Here is a 10,567-nt window from a genome sequence, read left to right on the forward strand (position 1 = left end):
CGGCTTGCAGGTTCCCAATGTTCTCTTTCTTCAGGCTGGGCTGTCCTTGTGGGTGCCACATGGTTTGGTGGTCCACAGCTTCCCCCGCCCTCATCTTCCCCTCCCCCCGGCAAGCCTAGTTTAAAGCCCGCTGGAGGAGATCCGCCAACCTAGAAGAAAACACACGCTTACCTTTGGGGGACAGGTGAAGCCCATCCCAACTGAGCATGTCCCTCGTCGTGATGTGCGGGTCGTTGTCCAGGAAGCCGAAGCCTGCCTCGAGACACCACTGCCGAAGCTGCCAGTTGGTCTCTTGGATACAGTTCTCATGCCGTCTTCCACGTCCGTTCACTGGTAGGATGGAAGAGAATACCACAGAGATACTTTTCCATATCATCTGTCACTAGGTTGCCTCCTACATTCAGAATGGGACCCACACTTTCCCTCATCTTCTTCTTGTTACTGACGTATTGTAACAATCCTTTTTGTTAGCTTCACAGCACTTGGTAGCTGGAACTCCAATTGCACTTTGGCTTTCCTGATTTCATTCCCTGACTGCCTGAGCAATACTCTTATACTCCTTTCTAGTCATTTGTTCAGTTTCCACTTCTTGTAAGCTTCTTTTTTGTATTTCAGTTAATTGATTACTTCCCTGCTAAGCCAAGCGGGTCTTCTGCCATACTTGCTAGTATCCCTGTACATCAGAATGATACGCCTCTATGCCTGTAGTAAGGTTTCTTTAAAGTATAGCCAGCTCTCTTGGACTCCTTTCCCTTTCAGACTGGTTTCCCTGGGGATCCTGCCCATCCATTTCCTGTGTGAGTCAACATCTGCTTTTCTGAAGTTACTCTGCTGCTCTCCTTTCTTCCTTTCCTTAGGATCATGAACTCAATAATCTCATGGTCACTGCTGCCCAAGTTGTCTTCCATTTCTTCATCCCCCACCAATTCTTCCCTGTTTTGTGAGTATCAGATCAAGAAGAACATGCCTCCTTTTTGACCTCTTCAATATTTCTATCAGGAAATTGTGCCCAACACTCTCCAAAAACTTCCTGGATTGCCTGTGCCCTGCTGTATTGCCCTCCCAGCAAATGTCAGGGTGACTGAAGTCCCCCACAAGAATTAGGGCCCGTGATTAGAAAACTTCCACTAGCTGTTTGAAGAAAGCCTTGTTCACCTTGTCCGCCTGGTCTGGGGGTCTATAGCAAACATTCGCCATGACATCACCCTTGTTATTCTCTCCTCTGACCCTATCCCAGAGATTTTCAACAGGACTGTCTCCCATTTTGAACTGGGGCTCTGAGCAATGATCAAGCTCTTTTACACAAAGCACAACTCCTCCTCCTCTTCTCCTCTGCCTGTCCTTTCTGAGCAGTTTATACCCATCCCTATCCATGACAGTGCTCCACCAAATCTCTGCTTTTCTAATCACATCATAGTTCTGTGACTGTGCTAGGATTTTCAATTATTTCTGCTTGTTTCTCAGCCTCCATGCATTTGTGTACAGGCACCTAAGGTAACTCCCCGGTTGCCTTCCTTTCTCAGCAAGAATGAGAAGCCTTCCCTGTCACCCCTCCTGCTTGTGCTTCATCCAGGTCATGCTCTTCCTCACTTATCTCAGGACTTTGGTTTCCATCCCCCAGCACACTTAGTTTAAAGCCCTCCTCAATACATTAGTGATTTTGTCTGTGAAGACACTCTACCCTCATTTCATCAGGTGGAACCGGTCTCTTCCTAGCAATCCTTCTTCTTGGAACAACATCCTGTGTTGAGAAAAAGCCAAAGCTCTGCTGGTGACACCATCTGCAGAGCCATGCTTTGATCTGCAGGATGCATTTACTCTAGGGCTGTGCGAGGCTTTGGACCGTGCTTCAGATCCGGAGAAAATTCAGATGCTTCAGATGCCAAAGCAGCATGTCCAGATCAAAGCACTGGCTTCTTTACACTTTCCAAAGTGGTTCGGAGCTTCTGAACCACTTAGGAAAAGCTTTGGAGCCGCTTCGGAGATCCAGCCATAGGGTATAATGGGGAATCAATGAAATATCTGTAACTTTGTTGTTTTTTGTCTGATTTGGATGAATCTTGCAAGGATGGTAGCTGCTGTTGAGAGCATAAAGTCTGCTGTGTTTTAAGACAATTGGTGCAGGGGTTTGGGAGGAACTGTACCCCAAATTCTTGAAAGCAAAACTCATGTCACGGGTATGTGTTACACCACAAGGGGGTGAAACCTGCAAGGATGGTAGCCCCTGCTGAGGCCACAAAACCTGCCAAGTTTCAAAGTGATAGCTGCAGAGGTTTGGGGGGAACTGCACTTCAAGCTGCTGACAGGCAAAACTCATGACCAGGGTACATTGTGTGTGTTAAGGCACAGCAGGGTGAAAGCTGCAGGCCTGCTAGCCCCTGCTGAGGCCACAAAGCCTGCCATGTGTTAAGGAGATAGGTGCAGGGCTTCTGCGGCCCTGCACCTCTAGCTGCTGACAGGCAAAACTTGTGACATGGGTGCTTGCACCCCTGCACCGATTGTCTTGAGGTGCAGTTTCCCCCAAACCCCTGCACTTATAACCTTGAATCTTGGAAGGCTTTGTGGCCTCAGCAGGGACCACCACCCCTGCAGTTTTCAGCCCACTGCACCTTAATACACACAGGGTCATCTATGTCACAAGTTTTGCTTGTCCGTAGCTTGAGGTGCAGTTCCCCCCAAACCCCTGCACCTATCTTCTTGAAACTTGGCAGGATTTGTGGCCTCACTAGAGGATACCACCCCTGCAGGTTTCACTCCCCTGTGGTGTAACACGTACATGTGACATGAGTTTTGCTTTCATGAATTTGTGGTGCAGTTCCCCCCCAAGCCCCTGCACCTATCTTCTTGAAACTTGGCAGGTTTCATGCTCTCAACAGAAGCTACCACCCCTGCATGCTGCATCCAAATAAGACAAAAAACAACAAAGTTATAGATATTTTATTGATTCCCCATTATACCCTATGGCAGGATCTCTGAGGCAGCTCCGAAGCTTCAGAGACGCTTCGGCTTGTTCAAAGCGGGAAACTGATCCAGAGCTCCAGATTGGACCCCTGGCATCCAAAGCAGTCAGATCCAAAGCCGGATCAAATAGCTGCCTACTCACTCAGGCCTAATTTGCTCCTGCCTGGGCCCTTTCCCTTGATCAGAGGATTGAGGAGAATACCACCTGAGCTGCTGTCCCCTCATCCCTGCACCCAGAGCTATGTAGTCACTTTTGATCTGCTCAGGGTCCCCCCATGGCAGTATCTTTGGTGCCTACATGGATGAGCAGCACAGAGTAATAGTCAGAGGGCCAGATGAGTCTTGGTAATCCTTCCATGACATCTTGGATCCAGGCTCTGGGCAAGCAGCAGACCTCCCACCCACAAAAAAAACAACAGTTCAGGCTGACAGATGGATGCCTCCATACCCTACAGAAGGGAGTTGCCAACCACCAGCACCCATCACTTCCTCTTGGTGGTAGTGGTCTCAATCTTTCCAACCTTGGGGAGACATGGCTTGGCCTTTTCTCCTAATGGAGCATGCTCCTTCTCCTCTCTTGGTAGGGCTCTGTATCTGTTCTCCAGCCAAACTTCTGCAGGTGGGAATGAAGACTTCTGCTTGCTGCCAGAGGTCACAAGCTTTCAGTTTCCACCTTCCTGGGATTCCATGTCCTCTTCCTTCCCCCATGCTGCCTCTGGCAGTCCTTCTTCCACAGTCCTAGAGGTCTTTGCTGCATGGAATCAATGACGTCCTCATGGATGAGGATGCTTCAAAGCCTTGCCACCCCCTCCTTTAGCTCTCTTACCTGATGTCTGAGAGACACCAACAAGAGGCACTGCTCTCATAGTAGGCACTCCTTCACCTGTCTGTCACTGGAAGGAACCTGCAAGCCACAGTTCCCACAGCACCAAATCAGGACCTGGGTGGAAGCCTTGATGGTGAGCAGTCCTGCCTGGACAGAAACCTCACAGGTGCAACCAGGAGAAGAGCTGGTGGAGGCAGTTTCTCTGGTATTACGATGTCCTCCAGCCATCTCTCTGGGTCTTACGTCCACTGTCTACTTCTTCCTGCCCCTCTCTCCAAACAGACCTTTCTTAGAAAACTCCCCTCTAAGGTGGCCTGGTCACTGCTCCTTTGTCCTGAAAGGTTTCTTTGCCCTTGTTTTCGCTACTCTTTCCTCTCACCAAACTTACAGTGAAAGAAGGTAAAAAAGAGAGTTTCTGGGCAAACTCCCTAGTGAACTCCCCACTAGCTCTGGTCTCTAATTAAATAAGGAACTTAAGTATTGATCTAACTGTTGAGTTTTAGCTACTTACACTAAATATCTAGGTTAGTTACTCTAAATCAAAGAAAGACCTTACCTTAAAGGCTCCCCTTTTTAGAGAGGGGTGGAAAACTGTGAACTGTCATGTTTGCTGCCCCTGTTCACTCACTCCCTGGTCACTTGGGGAGTCCTTTTATACTTTGGTTGGCCTGGACTGGCTCTGCCTTCTTGTTGGGGCTTTTGTCAGGCACAGGAAGCAATCACTCCATTAGCAATACTCCCAGCTGCTCAGAGCACATGCCCAAAATACACAGCCAACCTAACAAACACTCGCCAAGCCAAATACACAGAAAGCCCTGGCTCACTTACCTTCCAAAACCAGGATCTGGGGCCTGGTACCTGTCTTCTCTTCCTCTTCCTTCTCTTGCTCCCAGCAAACTGCTTGCAAACTGCCCTGTTTCCTGTACCTGTTTGCCAAGTAAGTTATCTCCAGGAATGCAACAGGACTGCTCACAGGAGGGTTTGCAGGGCTAAAACTATACTAGCCTCGTTCTGATCTGGCCTGTTGCCTCTGCAAGCTTATGCCTCTTTGAGTCAGTTAGTCTCTAAAGGGCATTTTTACAAATGTAAGCGCCGCAGCACCAGGTGCTTTGAAAAGCAGTGAAACACATAGAAGGTGCTTTATTTCAAAAGTGCACTGCCACCATTCTCTGCGCACTGACGCACATTTTGCTGCTTATACAACTGCACGTGACACAGCGCAGTGCACGTCAGCTCATATGCAGAGCAGACTCAGTTAATCAAGCCTGCTCTGAAGCGGTGGATCTCTGGCACATCACAGGACCAAAAAGTATGTGTATCAATGCCCTAAAGATGGAAACAGATGTTGCCTGATGCATCGTTTGTGCTGTCACCAATTTTTTTCTGGGGGAACAAGCGCTGACCAAATAGACATTAATACCCTTCGTCACACCACATGAAAGGAAAATCAGTGGCACAACAAAAGGTGGTAATAGACTACCGTTTTATAGCAGCAGATGTCTATTACCTCTGTGGTGGAACAGTACAAGCAGCCTGAGCTGCTTGCACTCTCCTGCCCCCCCTGGCAGGTGCTCTGAGAGTTTGAGGACCCCTCAAGCCTCTGGAGCACTCGCTCATTTTCCCGGCTTACAGAGAGGCACCCCAAGCAATCTCAGGGTGCTTCTGCATAAGCAGGGAAATCAGAGTTCCCTGCTCAGCTAGAACCATGCCCCAATCAGAGGGCAGTGGGTATTGCTGGGTAGGGAAAAGCTCCTGTTTCCCACCTCAGTCAGACTAGTGCCCCAGGTCTGGCTGGGCAGTGAAATGCCATTACTGCTCAGCCAGATCTGCTCCTCTGCGATTGCAGGGGACAGGTCTGACTGAGTTGGGAAAGTGGGGAGATCACATCACCTCTTGTCCCGCACCATCAAGAGCAAGACAAAGGATGATATGTTTGGCACGGTGAAGCAGATCAGCTGTACTATGACACACCGTAGCATAGCTAATCTGCTTCATTTGCAATGTTTATTCCTTGACTAAGGTGCCATCCTGCCCAGCCTACTGCCTGGCTTTGATTTGGAAGCCCTGGGTACACTTTTTAAGAAAAACTCATTTAAGTTACCTCTGATTTACACTGATGCACTTAAGACCAAGTCAGGCCCACAGTGTGTCTGCAATTCTATGGAGAAAGTAGTTATGAAGGATCAGTTGCACATTTCCAGTTTCCTAACATTTCCATGCCCTGATAACTGACAATTAAAGCACTCTGAATTTCCAGTTTCTATGGTACTTCCTCACCCAACCTGCCCCAGTGACTTAAGTGAGATGTAATTGGTGCTTAGACTTTCTGAAAGGCACAGGGATGATTTTTAAACTACACTGGCAACTGTTCTGGGGCTTTCAGTCTAGTCTTGATTACATGAGTGGCAGTTATAGTATGTGAGCCAAAAAGACATGCACAATACATGCTGATTCCTTAACATATGACTATGAAGAATAACACACAAATCAGAAAAACCCAGTGCATCTGGACTTTTTCTTTGTTGGTATTTTTTCTCATCTGTCAGCTGTCACTCAGCTTTTTAGTTATAGTGCAGAAAAACTGAGGAGATATTATGCTGTAGCCATAGTGCAGAAAAACTGAGGAGATATTATGCTTTTGCTCTTGTGCTCTAATAGTGTTTTAAGTGACACAAAATTTGCTTGATAGTGCTCTCCATGTAAACTACTGGTTATAAAGACAATACTATGGTATCCAATAGCATTAACGTGCATGATATGCCTTCTCTGAGTAGCGGGCCTTGCCAAGAAACATAACAAATGATGACAAGTGTTAATAATGGAAGGGTCCATGAAAACAAGGAACTAATGTCACACTGATACAGAAGCTCCTTTTAAAACTCCGTATAGTAACTGTTGTTTTCTCCTCTCTTGCTTAAGATAAATTAAGACAAATTAAAGAGACAGATGAATAATCTGGGAGGGTTTCCAGACATCTCTCACTATTAATTGCATTTTCATTACTGTCATCAAAGTCTATGCACTCTATTTTAATTGCACCTGCTGTCCTCACAGTAGTCATGGGCCTGTCTGCTTTCCATTAAAAGGCCTCCTTTTCATTTGGTTATCAAAATTTCACTTTGGCTTAACAGGTTTAAAAGCAGCACATGGTGGGAGGCATTCAATCTGCACACGAACTTTTGTTCTTTTTCAGTTTTTAAAAAGGAAATTATAACGGGTAATGCTCACATTATTGCAATGAAAATGCTCAGGAGTTGACCCACTGGAATTTCTTTTCACTCAGTAAGCCAGCTCATTTTATTAACCCAGACCACAGGTCCATTAATTTATTACAGTTGTTCATGTTTTGTGAAACTTTCAGGTATGCAGTAAAAAAGCTAGAATAGCATAGTAGATAGACCAGAAAATCATACTAAACCAGATCCAAATACAGGTGCCTTGATTTGACTTCGTATGTTTGACTTCATACAAATGTGTCGAGTCATACGTGTCTGTCTAAGAACAGAATTTGACCCCTAGACTAGATGTTGAATGGGAAACAGAATATTTTACTGCCTGTCAAGAATGTTACTTAACATGCCTCTGTCTTGGGTTAATGGAATCAGATTTACACAGGGATATTTGAATAAGAAATTGTGGACTTGGGCATAGTCTATAGACTCTATTATATCTGCATATTTAGTGTAAGACATGAGAAGTAGGGTTGTGCGACGTTTCAGACAGAGCTTCAGATCCAGAGAAGCTTCAGACACTTTGGGGTCTGAAGCAGCACGTCAGGGTCAAAGCGCTGGCCTCGTTAGGCTTCCCGAAGCGGTTCGGAGCCACCTCGGAGATCTGGCCATAGGGTATAATGGGGAAACAATAAAATATCTATAACTTTGTAGTTTTTGGTCCTATTTGGATAAACTTTTCAGGGATGGTAGACTCTGCAGAGAGCATGAAGTATGCTATGTTTCAAGATGATTGGTATAGGGTTTGGGGGGAACTGTACCCCAAATTCTTGAAAGCAAAACTCATGTCACATCTAGGCATTATAACATAGCAGGGTAAAAACTGCAGAGATGGTAGCTCTTACTGAGGCCACAAAGCCTGCCAAGTTTCAAGAAGATCAGTGCAGGGATTTGGGGGCAACTGTACCCCAAATTGTTGAAAGCAAAACTTCTGTCAAGTCTACGTATTACAACACAGGGGGGTCAAAACTGCAGGGGTGGTAGCTCTTGCTGATGCCACAAAGCCTGCCAAGTTTCAAGAAGATCGGTGCAGGGGTTTGGGGGGAACTGCCCCTCAAGCTCCGGATAAGCAGAACTTGTGCCATGGGTGCTTGTGGGACTGTCTCTGGCTTGAGGCGTTGGAGACACTACTGCAGGCCTGGCTGCTAAGCTACTGTGTTACCAGTTACCAATCATGATTCACTCAGGGACCAGGGCAGACAAGGTTCCTTGGGTGAATTTGATATATTTTATTAGACCAACCCAAATGGTTGGAGAATAGTTATTAAGCTAACTTTCAAGTTCAAAAACCCTTCGTCAGGCTAAGGAAGCTTCAGCAGTTGATGTGTGCTCAGGCACTCTGGGACCAGCGCAATACACAGGACCTAGCTACTACATAACAACTTAAGGAGACAGAGACAGTCTTGGCACGAGTTTTTGCCTATCAGCAGTTAGAGGTGCAGGGCCCCAGAACCCCCCTCAACAGCTGGCAGGCGTCATGGCCGCAACAGGGGCCACCATCCCTGCAGCTCTCACCCCGCTGCGCCTTAACATACACAGTGTCACCCATGGCATGAGTTTTGCTTGTCTGCAGCTTGAGGGGCAGTTCCCCCCAAACCCCTGCACGTATGTCCTTAAAACCTGGCGGGCATTGTGGTCTCACCAGGATCCACCACCCCTGCAGCTTTGACCCCCCTATGTTGTAACACACAGCTGTGACATGAGTTTGGCTTTCAATAATTTGGGGTACAGTTCTCCCCCAAACCCCTAAACTAATATTCTTGAAATATGGCAGGGTTCATGCTCTCAGCAGAGGCTAGCATCCCTGCAAGTTTCATCCAAATTGGACAAGAAACAACAAAGTTATAGATATTTCATTGATTCCCCATTATACCCTATGGCCGGATCTCCGAGGCAGCTCCAAATCTTTGGAGCCACTTTAGCTGGATCAAAGCGGAAACCCGGTCCAGAGCTCTGAATTGGATCACGGCCATCTGAAGCGGCTGAATCCGAAGCCAGATCGGATTGCTGCCGACTCGCACAGGCCTCATGAGAAGCCAAGAGCCAAAGGCTCTTCCAAGTGGATAAAGCCCAAGTAAAAACTGTTTGCAAGCTACCTATTTGGAGGCATTGGGGTCAGATTAATGCATTGGTTCACTAAGGTCCTTGTGACACTACCCTGGGTGTGGTACACCTCATGTGCAGTAAGTCAGCACCATGCTGTGAGTGATCCTGTGCAATAGGTTCCTGTTGTTGTCTTTAGGATGCATCAGCAAGAAGGATTTTTGTATGTTGAATGCTCATTTTATTTTTTCAATGTCTTAAAATGTGGTTCAAGCAATGCTGCCAGAAATACCCTTCCCTGTCAAATATTTCACAGAGTATGGAGACATAGTGACAGTTTATAAGCTATACAGCTTTGTTTGTTTTTCTTACCAATTCAGTTTGTATTATTGGGAAGAAGCATTCAGATTGTGCACACAAAAAACCCACATCATCCATTCAGACTTTTAGCAGATTATCTGAAACTGGTGAAGATGATAAAAACAGTGGCTGTAACAGATAACAGCTATGAAGACAACATCTAAATTTCTGATTTCATAGTTCCCTAAAATATTTATAACTCTACCTGTTCTGCTGACAAACCGAAACCAGAACAATACAGTGCATGCTTTTATAACAGAAGAGAAAACAAATTAAAACTTCAGCTCTGCCTCAAATTCTGTGTCCGCTCCAAGAGATTAGCAACAAACAGGGGCAGGCTGGTGTGAATAAGCCAACATGTTTTTCTGTGTGTGTGTATACCATGCAACACATGCATGAATACAATTTAAACAGAACAATTTAAGGGGTTCTCTGCACATGAAAGACAATCTGAAATGAAGTAATATGCAAATTTGAAGCACATAAATAATTACTGGTTAGCTCAAAGCTTGAACTCTCTTCTTCAGGAATAAGGGTTTTGTTACACATTATATTTTAAGCTTCTTGAACAGTGATCAGTGTTGGTAACAGCTTGAGTTTAGAGCAGTTACATGTTCAGGCGAAAACCTTCTCTGTATGTTTTTAATCACGTTGGGCCCAATTTACCAGTGACCTGAACCTTGTCTACTCATTTGCACTGGTGAAAACTGAGGGTGAAATGCTACCAAAATGTTTTGCACTCTACAAGAATTACAGCGAAATGATGATTGGAGCAATTCCCTTCTCTGAGTCTCTGGACCACATACTAGGGCTATGCAAAACTTTGGGTGCTGATTCAATTCAGAGGAGATTTGGCCTGATTCAGCGGCTGAATCTCTGAATCCATATTGGATCAGGAGACAAATAAAAAGGTCTGAATTGATTCAAAGCTCTCCGAATCAATTTGGAAAAGATTCGGAGAGATTCAGAGGTGCAGGCAGTCCCTGCTTGCTCCTGCAAGGACCTGGACCCGGACTCTGTGCTGGTAAGTAGGGGGCGGGGGGAGGGGGCTGGAGCAAGGTGGAGGGGACCATGGGGTGACCCCTGTCAGGCCCCATCCCCTGCCTGCTCCCTCAGCCCCCTGAGTGCCCCCCAACCCTCGCCCGCT

Source organism: Alligator sinensis, unplaced genomic scaffold (genome assembly GCF_000455745.1).
Source record: "Alligator sinensis unplaced genomic scaffold, ASM45574v1 scaffold603_1, whole genome shotgun sequence".
NCBI classification, from domain to species: domain Eukaryota; kingdom Metazoa; phylum Chordata; order Crocodylia; family Alligatoridae; genus Alligator; species Alligator sinensis.